Source organism: Bombina bombina, chromosome 6 (assembly GCF_027579735.1).
Source record: "Bombina bombina isolate aBomBom1 chromosome 6, aBomBom1.pri, whole genome shotgun sequence".
Classification (NCBI taxonomy): domain Eukaryota; kingdom Metazoa; phylum Chordata; class Amphibia; order Anura; family Bombinatoridae; genus Bombina; species Bombina bombina.
Genome location: NC_069504.1, coordinates 1,006,048,051 through 1,006,062,642, shown reverse-complemented (window position 1 = coordinate 1,006,062,642; position 14,592 = coordinate 1,006,048,051). Strand labels below are relative to the sequence as shown.

Here is a 14,592-nt window from a genome sequence, read left to right as displayed (position 1 = left end):
AAGTGCTACTTGTCTTTCCCCCCCAATATTTACAATGTTTTTTTCAGTGATATTTATGTTCTTTTGCATACACAAGTTTAAAGTAGAAAATGCACAATTTAAAATACTTTTATATACTTATGAATAGCACTTTAAGAGGACATACTTTTTAGAAAGCTATTTCAATATGAAAAGCATAACACTAGCAAGCATTATACATTATAATAAGTGGCTCAACCTATAGAGATCACTGCCTAGTGCACGGCATGTCAGGTACATACAGTTTCACATGCATTCAATATACATTTGTCAAGCCCCATTCACTTATGAAAACTGTGCAACATTAAAAAAAAATACAGCTGAATTACTGAAAATACATTATTACATTGATGTGAGGGGCTCTGAATCAGAAATGTTAGGTCTCTATTAAAGGGACATAATACTCATATGCTAAATCACTTGAAACCGATGCAGTATAACTGTAAAAAGCTGACAGGACAATATCACCTGAGCATCTCTATGTAAAAAAGGAAGATATTTTACCTCACAATCTCCTCAGATCAGCAGTGTAAGTTCTGTGTAAAAAGTTATACTCAGCTGCAGCCCAGCTGCAGGTAATAAAAAATAAAAAAATGAAAAGCAGCAGTGCAGAGGTCATGAACTCTTTTACTGTGATCTCATGAGATTTGACTTAACTCTCATGAGATTTCATTGTAAACTTCCTTACACCGAATAGAGAAATAACATGAGAGTGCATAAGGCTCATCCCTTCGGCTGTCCCGGGACAGATATACTGATATGCTGCTTAGAAGTCCTTTACAATGGGATGTGGCTACTGAGGAACTTTTGAGGTAAAATATCTTTCTTTTTTACATAGAGATGTTCAGGTGATATTTTCTAGTCAGCTTTTTACAGCTATACTGCATCACTTTCAAGTGTTTAAACATTTGGGTATTATGTTCCTTTAAATATTCCAAAAGATGAAAGCCAATTCAAAAATCTCTTGTCACTAAGTAATACAGTTGACAAGTCTGGTAATACTAGTAGAAGGGAGATGTAATCACTTATAAATCAACAGATAATATAACACCAAAACGCACAAATGTTTAGATATGTACAGGTCAGTTCTAGAACATATTCTTAAAGGGACAGTCTAGTTCAAAACAAACTTTCATGATTCAGATAGGGCATGTAATATTAAACAATTTTCCAATTTACTTTTATCGCTAATTTTGCTTTGTTCTCTTGGTATTCTTAGTTGAAAGCTTACCTAGGAGGTTCATATGCTAATTTCTTAGACCTTGAAGGCCGCCTCTTAAGAATGCATTTTAACAGGTTTTTCACCACTAGAGGGTGTTAGTTCATGTTTTTCATATATATAACACTGTGCTCATGCACATGAAGTTACCTGGGAGCTATCACTGATTGGCTAAACTGCAAGTCTGTCAAAAGAACTGAAATAAAGGGGCAGTTTGCAGAGGCTTAGATATAAGATAATCACAGATGTAAAAAATATATAAATATAACTGTGTTGGTTATGCAAAACTGGGGAATGGGTAAACAAATGGATTATCTATCTTTTAAAACAATAACAATTCTGGTGTATACTGTCCCTTTAAATAAAAATATTTCCCACCATAAGGTGTTACCTGGCATTCTAATTTACTCCTACTATCACATTTTCTTGACCCTAGTGGTATGTTGTAATAACGCTTATGTAACAGGGAGTGCACATGCCTTTCTACAGCACCAGTGGTTGAAGCAATGTTATACATTGTTGCAAACACTGCTGCCATAAAGTACACATCCCTAACCCTACCTAAGTTCACTCTTCAACAATAGATACCAAGAAAATTAAGAAATCTGGTAAAAAAAAATGAAAACATTTTATAATAAAAGCATATAGTTTTTTATTTTATAAATGGAATGCTCTATCTTAATCATGAAGGTTTAATTTTGACTTTACCATCCATTTAAATTAAATAAGAAACTATTTGAATTTATACTCCTATATAAAGACAGAAACTTATGGTTTAACCCCTTAGTGACCAGACCATTTTTCAATTTTCTTACCATTAAAGGACCAGGGCGATTTTTACATTTCTGCTGTGTCTGTGTTCAGCTGTAATTTTCCTCTTACTCATTTACTGTACCCACGCATATTATATACCATTTTTCTCGCCATTAAATGGATTTTCTAAAGATACCATTATTTTCATCATATCAACTTATAATTTACTATAATTGTTTTTATAAAATATGAAAAAATTGAAAAGAAAAAAACAAAAAACAAAACAAAAAAACACACACACTTTTTCTAACTTTGACCCCCAAAATCGATTAGACATCTACAACCACCAAAAAACACCCATGCTAAATAGTTTCTAAATTTGGTCCCGAGTTTAGAAATACCCAATGTTTACATGTTCTTTGTTTTTTTGGCAAGTTATAGGGAAATAAGTACAAGTAGCACTTTGCGATTTCCAAACCATAATTTTCTCTCCAAAATTAGCGATAGCTACATTGTAACACTGATATCTGTCACGAATCCCTGAAAAACCCTTCACAAGTATATATTTTGTTTTAGTAGACAACCCAAAGTATTGATCTAGGCCCATTTTGGTATATTTCACGCGACTAGTTCACCGCCAAATGTGATCAAATTTAAAAAAAAAAAAAATTAAAAAAATAAAATAAAAAAACTCACTATTTTAGGTTTCTCACTAAAATTATTTACAAACAGCATGTGCAATCGTGGCACAAATGGTTGTAAATGCTTCTCTGGGATCCCCTTTGTTCAGAAATAGCAGACATATGGCTTTGGCGTTACTTTTTGGTAATTAGAAGGCCGCTAATTTTCTTTCATGATTCAGATAGAGCATGCACTTTTAAGCAACTTTCTAATTTACTCCTATTATTAATTTTTCTTCGTGCTCTTGCTATCTTTATTTAAAAAGCAGGAATGTGATGCATAGGAGCCGGCCCATTTTTGGTTGAGAACCTGGGTTATGCTTACTTATTGGTGGATAAATGTAAGCCTCCAATAAGCAAGCACTATCCATGGTGCTGAACCTAATATGGGCTGGCTGCTAAGATTAACATTTCTGCTTTTAAAATAAAGATAGCAAGAGAACGAAGAAAAATTGATAATAGGAGTAAATTGGAAAGTTGTTTAAAAATGTATGTTCTATCTGAATTATGAAAGAAAAATTTGGGGTTTCATGTCCCTTTAAGCAAATTAACTCTACTCAGCATATCAACCACAGAAGGAAATGACTGCCTTGCCAAGATTTGAACCTGTGACCCATGTAGTGCACATGATAGTTACTAATGAACTAATGAAAATATCCTTGTGACAGGTAACTCAGAAAGCATACATTTGATAGTGCATCTTTAGAAATAAAAGTGGATAATCTGTTTGCATTATTGTATTTGCTATCCGATGACAGCCATGGCACGACTGATGACATCACACAATAGCCATAATTAAAAGGGACATTAAACCGCTGGACACAGCTACCCTAGAATGGTTACTACTCAGTATGTTATAGCATTTCATCAGGTTCCTGCAGCTATTTTCAAATCAGTTATCCTGTTTTAAATAGTAAAATGGTGCCAGATACTGAAGCTCTGCCTATTTGTACTGGGGGCTGCTATCTTGGAGCTCAGGTGTTCTATCAGCCTATGACAGAAGCTGTGCACACTCAATATTGCCTATTTTTATTTTTCGCAGCTGTATAATGTGCTACAAGTTAGTGTGAATGATACAGAGCACAAGCTTTACATTTTTGTTGCAGCTGCATTGCTTTATATTATTAAAGGGACAGTAAACCTACAATCTAATAGTGCCGAATTTTATAACATTAGCTTAGCACCAAGCTTCTATAGCAAAGGACTATTTTACTAAGAAAATTGACTGTTACAGAACGCCATGGGTCTGTTTTTTTCTTTTAAGCGCATTGCGGGCATACTGTCTAGTCACAGCGTGCATGATTGTGTTATTAAACTCCATGTAGCTTGCTCCCGCTCTGATAAGACCCGGGCTATTATAGCAAAACAATCACTTAACGACCAGTTACATACAGGGTACGTTGCGGTAATTAAGCTATTAAAATTGATTTGAAAAGAGCTGCAGGAGCAGGATGAAATGCAATAACAGTGAGTTGGTTACTAGTATTTTGAAGCTGTGCACAACAGTTTAATGTACCTTTAATCATGATCTAGTAACCCAACACAGAGTAGGTTAATAAAGCATAGGTGTAATGGTAAACTGTACTGTGTTTTATGGGATCTAGTTGGTTGCTTTTATGGATTACATAGATCTGAATGTCTGTTATGTCAAGGCTAATGTCATTCAATCTTGCCTAGCCCACCACTGAAGCCAAGTGAGGCCACCCAAAGCAAAACTTCAATGGATTGGATAGAGCTTGAAATTTCAACTTTTCAATTTACTTTGGTTATCAATTTTGCTAAGTTCTCTTGGCATTTGTTGTTAAAAAGTAATTTTAGGTAAACTCAGAAGCGTGCATGTCTAGTCATCAGCAGCGTTTGCAACATTGTTTATAGCAATGTTATACATAGATACAAACACTGCTGTCACAAACTGCTAGACACGTGCACGCTCCTGAGGTCCTATCGGCCTGCCTAGCTTTACTCTTAACATGTAAACTGGAAAGTGGTTTTAAAACTAAAATTTTATCAGAACCATAAAAGTTTAAAAAGGGATAGTAAAGTCCAAATTAAACTTACATGATTCAGATAAGGCATGTCATTTTAAACAACTTTCTAACTTACTTTTAACAAATTTGTTTTTTTCTCTTGGTATTTTTAGTTGAAAGCTACACCTAGGTAGGCTCATGTGCTCATTTCTAAGCCCTTGAAGGCCGCCTCTTATCTGAATGCATTTGACAGTTTTTCACAGCTAGAGGACATTCGTTCATGTGTTTCATATAAATAACAATGTGCTCATGCATGTGGAGTTAAGAGTCAGCACTAATTGCCTGAAATGCAAGTTTGTCAAAAGAACTGAGATAAGGGGCAGTCTGCAGAAGCTTAGATACAAGGTAATAACAGAGGTAAAAAGTATATTTCTATAAACAGTGTTGATATGGTTTACTATCCCTATAATTTTGACTGTATTGCCCCTTTAAAATCCATCTCACTCATTGTTTTTCAATTGCCAAAATGATCACACTGGAATACAAACTGCAACATGTATAAAATAGTATTCAGCTGAAGTCTACACATCCAGTTTGTAAAAAATAATAAAGAATGTGGCAAAATTCAGGCTCGAATGCATCAGTTGCTAAGTCTATAGCCTGCTAAATATGAATAGATTATTGTAGCAGGATAAGCTTCCAGTCCCACAGTTACTTTATCACACACTGAAAAATGTATCTGGCAGTAATGGTTCCATATTAAAGATATCTTTGTAGAATGATACAATAGTCATAGTATGGGACAAGCTCATCTTCAGAGTGCATTAAAATGATGTACCTACCAACTTCTGAGAAACGCTGCAACTGTTTTAAAACATTGTTTTATATACTTTGGGTTGCTGCTACACCCTCAGTTTTTATTGTTGAGATTTTATTAAAGTTTTATATCCGAGTTTATTATGTCCTGAGCTACAACCAGTAGCCACAAAGAGGAGCATTATCCTGTTCCAGGGGCCAGTGAGCTGGGACACAGATATCCCAGTCTGTTCCACTCAGCACAATTGGGTGCTGCCACCTTTGTGAGTATGGTTCTTCTGTAAGAATTGTGTATCCCATTTCGCCCTCTTTTTGTGATCTTTTGTTCACAGAATTTAGTTTGAAGGAGATAAAATAAAAGAGGAGCAGCCAGTACTAGAGGGATTCCACACACGCAGCGTTTTTGGATCCACTCATTTTTGGATTGAACTCATGGACTGTGACAACATAGATAAGGATAATATTCTTGACTTGTCCTTAATTGTATTTTCCATTGTACATTTCATTGCTTAATATAATATTGCAATATCACAAATAGCTTGTATATTAGATATGTTTTAGTAGTACATATTTTTGTGCCCCCTAAGGTGGAAACTAAGTATATTCGCCACAGAAGTAGCTTGATATACAAGGTTTGCTGGGCACGTGCACATGGTCTGGCCTACAGCCGATGCATCTGGTGTTGTCTGTTTGGGTATATAGATAATATGCAGGGTTGCTAGTGCATGCACTTCTATTACAGGCTGATTGCTAGCCATAAAGCAGACAAATTGCTGGGGACGTGCTTCTGGCATCTGGGATTATAGCTGTCATAATGGGCTTACTAAGGGCATGAACCTGGTGTGAGGGCTAATGTTTGAACACATAACTGGCATGCAGTTTCTCATCTGAGGGCGGAGTATTATAAGCATATAGCTAGTATAAAGGGGTTGCGGGAAACAGCCGGCCAGATAGCTAATCGTTGTGGGCATACAGATGGGGACATGCACTTGGGCTATTATTGTTAATATTTATTTGTAGAGCTCCAGTATATTCTGCAGCAATACAACATGCATTACCATGTTACAAGAGACATAAAGGCAACTCAAAAAATGAAGGGGCAGGGGGCCTTGAACTTGAGCCACAACCTTTTGTAGGTCACCAGGAGCTAATGTTTGTGAGCCCATAGGTAGCACCCAGGCATGCATGACGGCTAACCTCTGAGTACACAGCGAATGCTGGTGTCATGCACCTGGTCTAAAAGCTAATATCATACAAGGGTTGCTTGGGATGTGAATTTGGATTGAGAGTTGATGTTTGGACATAAAGAAGTCAATTTGAGATTGATGGGGGAATGCACATGGTGCCTTGGAATACAACTGGCATACAGGGCTTGCTTGGACATGCATCTATTCTAAGGGCTAATATTTTGGCATACACCTGGCCCATAAAAGTCGTTCTTAACATGCATCTGGCTTGAGGGCACACTGTGCTTATTGGAGACACACACTTGATCTAAATGTGAATCTTCATGGCATACTGCTAGAATTCAGGGGTTGCTGTGGACATGCACCTACTGAAGGATGTTTTGGTGCACTGCTTGCACAGTGAGGTTGCAAAGGTTTGCCTTAATTCTGACATTTAATTCTTGGCCATGAAGCTGGTGCTGGGGGATGAGCACCTAATCTAAAAGCGGACTTCTAACAGTTTGTATATCGACCCACCACCCTTTATAAATGTATTGGATGCAGTAAGCAAGTTTAAGGACCACTCAGTGCAGTAGAATTACATAATTAACAAGTGCATAATAAAAAAGGCAATAACACCTACTCTGAATTTTAAATAAGCAGTAGATTTATTTTGTGACAAATTTATTTTCGCTCCCATTTTCTGACCCCTGTATCATGCGACAGATCATCAAAGACTAGTATACGTATACCCTGTGAGCTTGTGCACATGCTCGGTAGGATCTCGTTCCACCAAAAGTGTGTATATAACAAGATTGTTCAAAATTTGATAATGGAAGTACAGTGGAAAATGTCTTAAAACGGCATGCGCTTTCTGAATCAAAAAAAGTTTCTTTTGACCTGAGTGTCCCTTTAAGAGTAAAATGTTAGAGTCCATGAAGCAGTAGGTGTTGCCATGTTGTATCCAAGGTATCCTCTACTGAGGACAATTAGGAAGAGTGATAACTGGGTTGCTAGACTACAAAATGACTATGCACATCTAACAAATTGGAAGCCCCACATTTTCAGAATTAAATTTACAAGAAAAAGGAACAAAATAAACTATATCGCAAACTTTTTTTTACTACAGATAAACAGAACTTTTCACTTTCTGCGATTTTTTTTTTTTTTTTTTATTAAATATATCTTTTTTTGCAGGTAATTTAGAAATGAAATTTAATTTGAAATTAGGCATACACTAGAGCACCAGCTCAGTTGCAATGTGTTCTCCATCAGTGCTTTGAACTTGCTGTACTGTGTTTACAAAAAATTACACAATGCAGCCAGAGCACAATGCTGTTTGAAGAGAACAGCCTGATGTGGAACAGCACTGCAAACAAAAGCGCTAATAGTTCCTGAATTCGTCCCATTCTTTCTGCAGACATGCTGCCTTTTCTGCAATTACATCTTAGGTCACAGCATGTTCTGTATTGGGGCAGGAGTACACACCCCTGTGCAATATCAGTTAAATCTCAAATGATTATACAATTGTATGACCTTACAATAACTGCATTATTTCTACTTTTTACAGTAGGGTATTTGCTCTTACATAAAATAAAAAACGGAGTTTAGATTTACTATATTAAAATACCACCTTTACAGTACGAACTGAATGCAACAAATTTCAGTACCTTTCATTATTGGGATTCAAATCTTTTTTTTTTTTTATTAAAAACATAATTTATGTAAGAACTTACCTGATAAATTCATTTCTTTCATATTAGCAAGAGTCCATGAGCTAGTGACGTATGGGATATACATTCCTACCAGGAGGGGCAAAGTTTCCCAAACCTTAAAATGCCTATAAATACACCCCTCACCACACCCACAATTCAGTTTAACGAATAGCCAAGAAGTGGGGTGATAAGAAAAAAGTGCGAAAGCATATAAAATAAGGAATTGGAATAATTGTGCTTTATACAAAAAAATCATAACCACCACAAAAAAGGGCGGGCCTCATGGACTCTTGCTAATATGAAAGAAATGAATTTATCAGGTAAGTTCTTACATAAATTATGTTTTCTTTCATGTAATTAGCAAGAGTCCATGAGCTAGTGACGTATGGGATAATGACTACCCAAGATGTGGATCTTTCCACACAAGAGTCACTAGAGAGGGAGGGATAAAATAAAGACAGCCAATTCCTGCTGAAAATAATCCACACCCAAAATAAAGTTTAATGAAAAACATAAGCAGAAGATTCAAACTGAAACCGCTGCCTGAAATACTTTTCTACCAAAAACTGCTTCAGAAGAAGAAAATACAACAAAATGGTAGAATTTGGTAAAAGTATGCAAAGAGAACCAAGTTGCCACTTTGCAAATCTGATCAACCGAAACTTCATTCCTAAACGCCCAGGAAGTAGAAACTGACCTAGTAGAATGAGCTGTAATCCTATGAGGCGGAGTCTTACCCAACTCAATATAGGCAAGTTGAAAATAAAGATTTCAACCAAGATGCCAAAGAAATGGCAGAAGTTTTCTGGCCTTTCTAAAACCGGAAAAGATAACAAATAAACCAGAAGTCTTTCGGAAAGACTTAGTAGCTTCAACATAATATTTCAAAGCTCTAATAACATCCAAAGAATGCAACGATTTCTCCTTAGAATTCTTAGGATTAGGACATAATGAAAGAACCACAATGTCTCTACTAATGTTGTTGGAATTCACAACTTAGGTAAAAATTCAAAAGAAGTTCGCAACACCGCCTTATCCTGATGAAAAATCAGAAAAGGAGACTCACAAGAAAGAGCAGATAATTCAGAAACTCTTCTGGCAGAAGAGATGGCCAAAAGGAACAAAACTTTCCAAGAAAGTAATTTAATATCCAATGAATGCATAGGTTCAAATGGAGGAGCTTGAAGAGCCCCCAGAACCAAATTCAAACTCCAAGGAGGAGAAATTGACTTAATGACAGGCTTTATACGAACCAAAGCTTGTACAAAACAATGAATATCAGGAAGAATAGCAATCTTTCTGTGAAAAAGAACAGAAAGAGCAGAGATTTGACCTTTCAAGGAACTTGCGGACAAACCCTTATCTAAACCATCCTGAAGAAATTGTAATATTCTCGGTATTCTAAAAGAGTGCCAAGAAAAATGATGAAAGACACCAAGAAATATAAGTCTTCCAGACTCTATAATATATCTCTCTGGATACAGATTTACGAGCCTGTAACATAGTATTAATCACAGAGTCAGAGAAACCTCTTTGACCAAGAATCAAGCGTTCAATCTCCATACCTTTAAATTTAAGGATTTCAGATCCTGATGGAAAAAAGGACCTTGAGACAAAAGGTCTGGTCTTAACGGAAGAGTCCACGGTTGGCAAGAGGCCATCCGGACAAGATCCGCATACCAAAACCTGTGAGGCCATGCCGGAGCTACCAGCAGAACAAACGAGCATTCCTTCAGAATCTTGGAGATTACTCTTGGAAGAAGAACTAGAGGCGGAAAGATATAGGCAGGATGATACTTCCAAGGAAGTGAAAATGCATCCACTGCCTCCGCCTGAGGATCCCGGGATCTGGACAGATACCTGGGAAGTTTCTTGTTTAGATGAGAAGCCATCAGATCTATTTCTGGAAGTTCCCCCATTTGAACAATCTGAAGAAATACCTCTGGGTGAAGAGACCATTCGCCCGGATGCAACGTTTGGCGACTGAGATAATCCGCTTTCCAATTGTCCATACCTGGGATATAAACCGCAGAGATTAGACAGGAGCTGGATTCCGCCCAAACCAAAATTCGAGATACTTCTTTCATAGCCAGAGGACTGTGAGTCCTTGATGATTGATGTATGCCACAGTTGTGACATTGTCTTAACTGAAAACAAATGAACAACTCTCTCTTCGGAAGAGGCCAAGACTGAAGAGCTCTGAAAATTGCACGGAGTTCCAAAATATTGATCGGAAATCTCACCTCCTGAGATTCCCAAACCCCTTGTGCCGTCAGATACCCCCACACAGCTCCCCAACCTGTAAAACTAGCATCTGTTGAGATTATAGTCCAGGTCGGAAGAACAAAGAAGCCCCCTGAACTAAACGATGGTGATCTGTCCACCATGTCAGAGAGTGTCGTAAAATCGGTTTAAAGATATTAATTGAGATATCTTTGAGTAATCCCTGCACCATTGGTTCAGCATACAGAGCTGAAGAGGTCGCATGTGAAAACGAGCAAAGGAGATCGCATCTGATGCGGCAGTCCTAAGACCCAACATTTCCATGCATAAGGCTACCAAAGGGAATGATTGTGACTGAAGGTTTTGACAAGCTGATATCAATGTTAAACTTCTCTTGTCTGACAAGGACAGAGTCATAGACACTGAATTTATCTAGAAACCTAAAAAGGTTACCCTTGTCTGAGGAATCAATGAACTGATTGGTAAATTGATCCTCCAACCATGAACTTGAAGAAACAACACAAGTCGATTCGTATGAGATTCTACGAAAATGAGAAGACTGAGCAAGTACCAAGATATCGTCCAAATAAGGAAATACCAAAACCCTATTCTCTGATTACAGAAAGAAGGGCACCGAGAACCTTTGAAAAAAATTCTTGGAACTGAGGCTAGGCCAAACGGTAGAGCCACAAAACTGGTAATGCTTGTCTAAAAAGAGAATCTCAGACACTAAAAGTGATCTGGATGAATCGGAATATGCAGATACACATCCTGTAAATCTATTGTAGACATATAATGCCCTTGCTAAACAAAAGGCAGGATAGTCCTACAGTAACCATCTTGAATGTTGGTATCCTAACATAACGATTCAATAATGATAGATCCAGAACTGGTCTGAAGGAATTGACCTTCTTTGGTACAATGAAGAGATAAAATAAAACCCCAGCCCCTGTTCCAGAACTGGAACTGGCATAAATACTCCAGCCAACTCTAGATCTGAAACACATTTCAGAAATGCTGAGCCTTGCTGTGTTAACTGGGACACGGGAAAGAAAAGAATCTCTTAGCAGGAGGCCTTAACTTGAAGCCAATTCTGTACCTTTCTGAAACAATGTTTCTGAAACCAGAGATTAAGAACGGAATTGATCCAAATTTCTTTGAAGAAAACGTAATCTGCCCCATACCAGCTGAGCTGGAATAAGGGCCGCACCTTCATAGGTACCTAGGAGCTGGCTATAGGTTTCTATAAGGCTCGGATATATTCCAAACTGGAAATAGTTTCCAAACTGATACCGCTCCTGAGGATGAAGGATCAGGCTTTTGTTCCTTGTTGTGAGGAAAGGAACGAAATGAATATTTACCCTGGAAAGAAAGGGAAAGCAAAGTTGACTTAGAAGACATGTCAGCATTCCAAGTTTAATCCATAAAGCTTTTCTAGCTAAAATAGCTAGAGACATATACCTGACATCAACTCTAATGATATCAAAAGATGGTATCACCAATAAAATTATTAGCATGTTATAGAATAATAATAATGCTATAAAATTATGATCTGTTACTTGTTGCGCTAAAGCTTCTAACCAAAAAGTTGAAGCTGCAGCAACATCCGCTAAAAATATAGCAGGTCTAAGAAGATTACCTGAACATAAGTAAGCTTTTCTTAGAAAGGATTCAATTTTCCTATCTAAAGGATCCTTAAATGAAGTACTATCTGCCATAGGAATAGTAGTACATTAGCAGGAGTAGAGACAGCCCCATAACCTTAGGGATTTTTGTCCCAAAAAACTCTAATCTGTCAGATGGCACAGGATATAATTTGCTTAAACGTCTAGAAGGAGTAAATAAATTACCCAAATTATTCCATTCCCTGGAAATTACTTCAGAAATAGCATCAGGGAGATAAAACACTTCTGGAATAACTACAGGAGATTTAAAAACCTTATTTAAACGTTTACATTTAGTATCAAGAGGACCAGAATCCTCTATTTCTAATGCAAATAACACTTCTTTAAGTAAAGAACGAATAAATTCCATCTTGAACAAATACAAAGATTTATCAGCATCAACCTCTGAGACAGAAACCTCTGAACCAGAAGAACCATTATCAGTATCAGAATGATGATGTTCATTTAAAAATTCATCTGAAAAAAAGAGAAGTTTTAAAAGACTTTTAAGTATACTAGAAGGAGAAATAACAGACATAGCCTTCTTAATGGATTTAAAATAAATAAAATCTCTTATGTTATCAGGAACACTCTGAAAATTAGATGTTGACGGAACAGCAACAGGTAATGTAACAGTACTAAAGGAAATTTTATCTGCATTAATAAGTTTGACATGACATGCAATACAAATAACAGCTGGAGAAACAGATACCAAAAGTTTATAGCAGACTTAGCTTGGTAGCTCCAGCACTGTGCAGTGATTTTCCTGTAGTAACTTCTGACTCAGTTGCAACGTGGAACATCTTGCAATATGTAAAAGAAAAAAACAACATATAAAGCAAAATTGATCAAATTCCTTAAATGACAGTTTCAGGAATGGGAAAAAAATGCCAGTGAACAAGCTTCTAGCAACCAGAAGCAATAAATAATGAGACTTAAATAATGTGGAGACAAAAATGACGCCCATATTTTTTAGCGCCAAAAAAGACGCCCACATTATTTGGCGCCTAAATGCTTTTGGCGCCAAAAATGACGCCACATCCGGAACGCCGACATTTTTGGCGCAAAATAACGTCAAAGAATGACGCAACTTCCGGCGACACGTATGACGCCGGAAACGGAAATAGAATTTTTGCGCCAAAAAAGTCCGCGCCAAGAATGACGCAATAAAATGAAGCATTTTCAGCCCCCGCGAGCCTAACAGCCCACAGGGAAAAAGTCAAATTTTAAGGTAAAATATGTTAAATTAAAATGCATTATCCCAAATATGAAACTGACTGTCTGAAAATAAGGAAAGTTGAACATTCTGAGTCAAGGCAAATAAATGTTTGAATACATATATTTAGAACTTTATAAACAAAGTGCCCAACCATAGCTAGGAGTGTCACAGAAAATAAGACTTACTTACCCCAGGACACTCATCTACATATAGCAGATAGCCAAACCAGTACTGAAACGAGAATCAGCAGAGGTAATGGTATATATAAGAGTATATCGTCGATCTGAAAAGGGAGGTAAGAGATGAATCTCTACGACCGATAACAGAGAACCTATGAAATAGACCCCTTAGAAGGAGATCACTGCATTCAAATAGGCAATACTCTCCTCACATCCCTCTGACATTCACTGCACGCTGAGAGGAAAACCGGGCTCCAACTTGCTGCGGAGCGCATATCAACGTAGAATCTAGCACAAACTTACTTCACCACCTCCATCGGAGGCAAAGTTTGTAAAACTGAATTGTGGGTGTGGTGAGGGGTGTATTTATAGGCATTTTAAGGTTTGGGAAACTTTGCCCCTCCTGGTAGGAATGTATATCCCATACGTCACTAGCTCATGGACTCTTGCTAATTACATGAAAGAAATACTAAATATGTCCTCCTTTATTTTTGATGACAGACTCAATCCTCCTCAGCAAGGAGGATAACAGTATAGCACAAATTTCTGGAGAGATGTTCTGTCATTCTTCAGAGATCTTTTCAGCTGGTATCAGCTGGAGGGGTTGTGCTGCTCTACCTTTCTCTTTAAAATACCCCAAAAGGTGTTCTATAAGATTCAAGTCAGGCAACTTACTTAGCCAGGTCATAGTTTTCACTTTTTTTTTTCTTTAGAAACTCTTGCGATATTGGCAGTGTGCTTTGGATCATTGTCATGCTGGAATATCCCTTTTCTGCCAAGCTTCTGGAGACTGGGAGTCATCTTGTCAGCCAGTAGTTTGGTATATCCAAAGGCATTCATGGTGCCATCTATAAATGTCATCTCCCCAACACCTTTTGCACTCATGCAGCCCCATATCATCACCCTTCCACCTCTATGCTTTCACTGTAATAATCCTAGCCAGGTTGACCCAAACATGCTGGACCCCATCTGA

At 37.3% G+C, this 14,592-nt stretch overlaps 1 protein-coding gene across 3 annotated transcripts in view; it reads right to left on the bottom strand.

Annotated features, from left to right (window-relative positions):
* CNOT8 (CCR4-NOT transcription complex subunit 8) overlaps positions 1 to 14,592 on the bottom strand; it is a 60,861-nt gene that overhangs the window by 31,534 nt on the left and 14,735 nt on the right. The gene's annotated exons all lie outside the window — the stretch shown is intronic.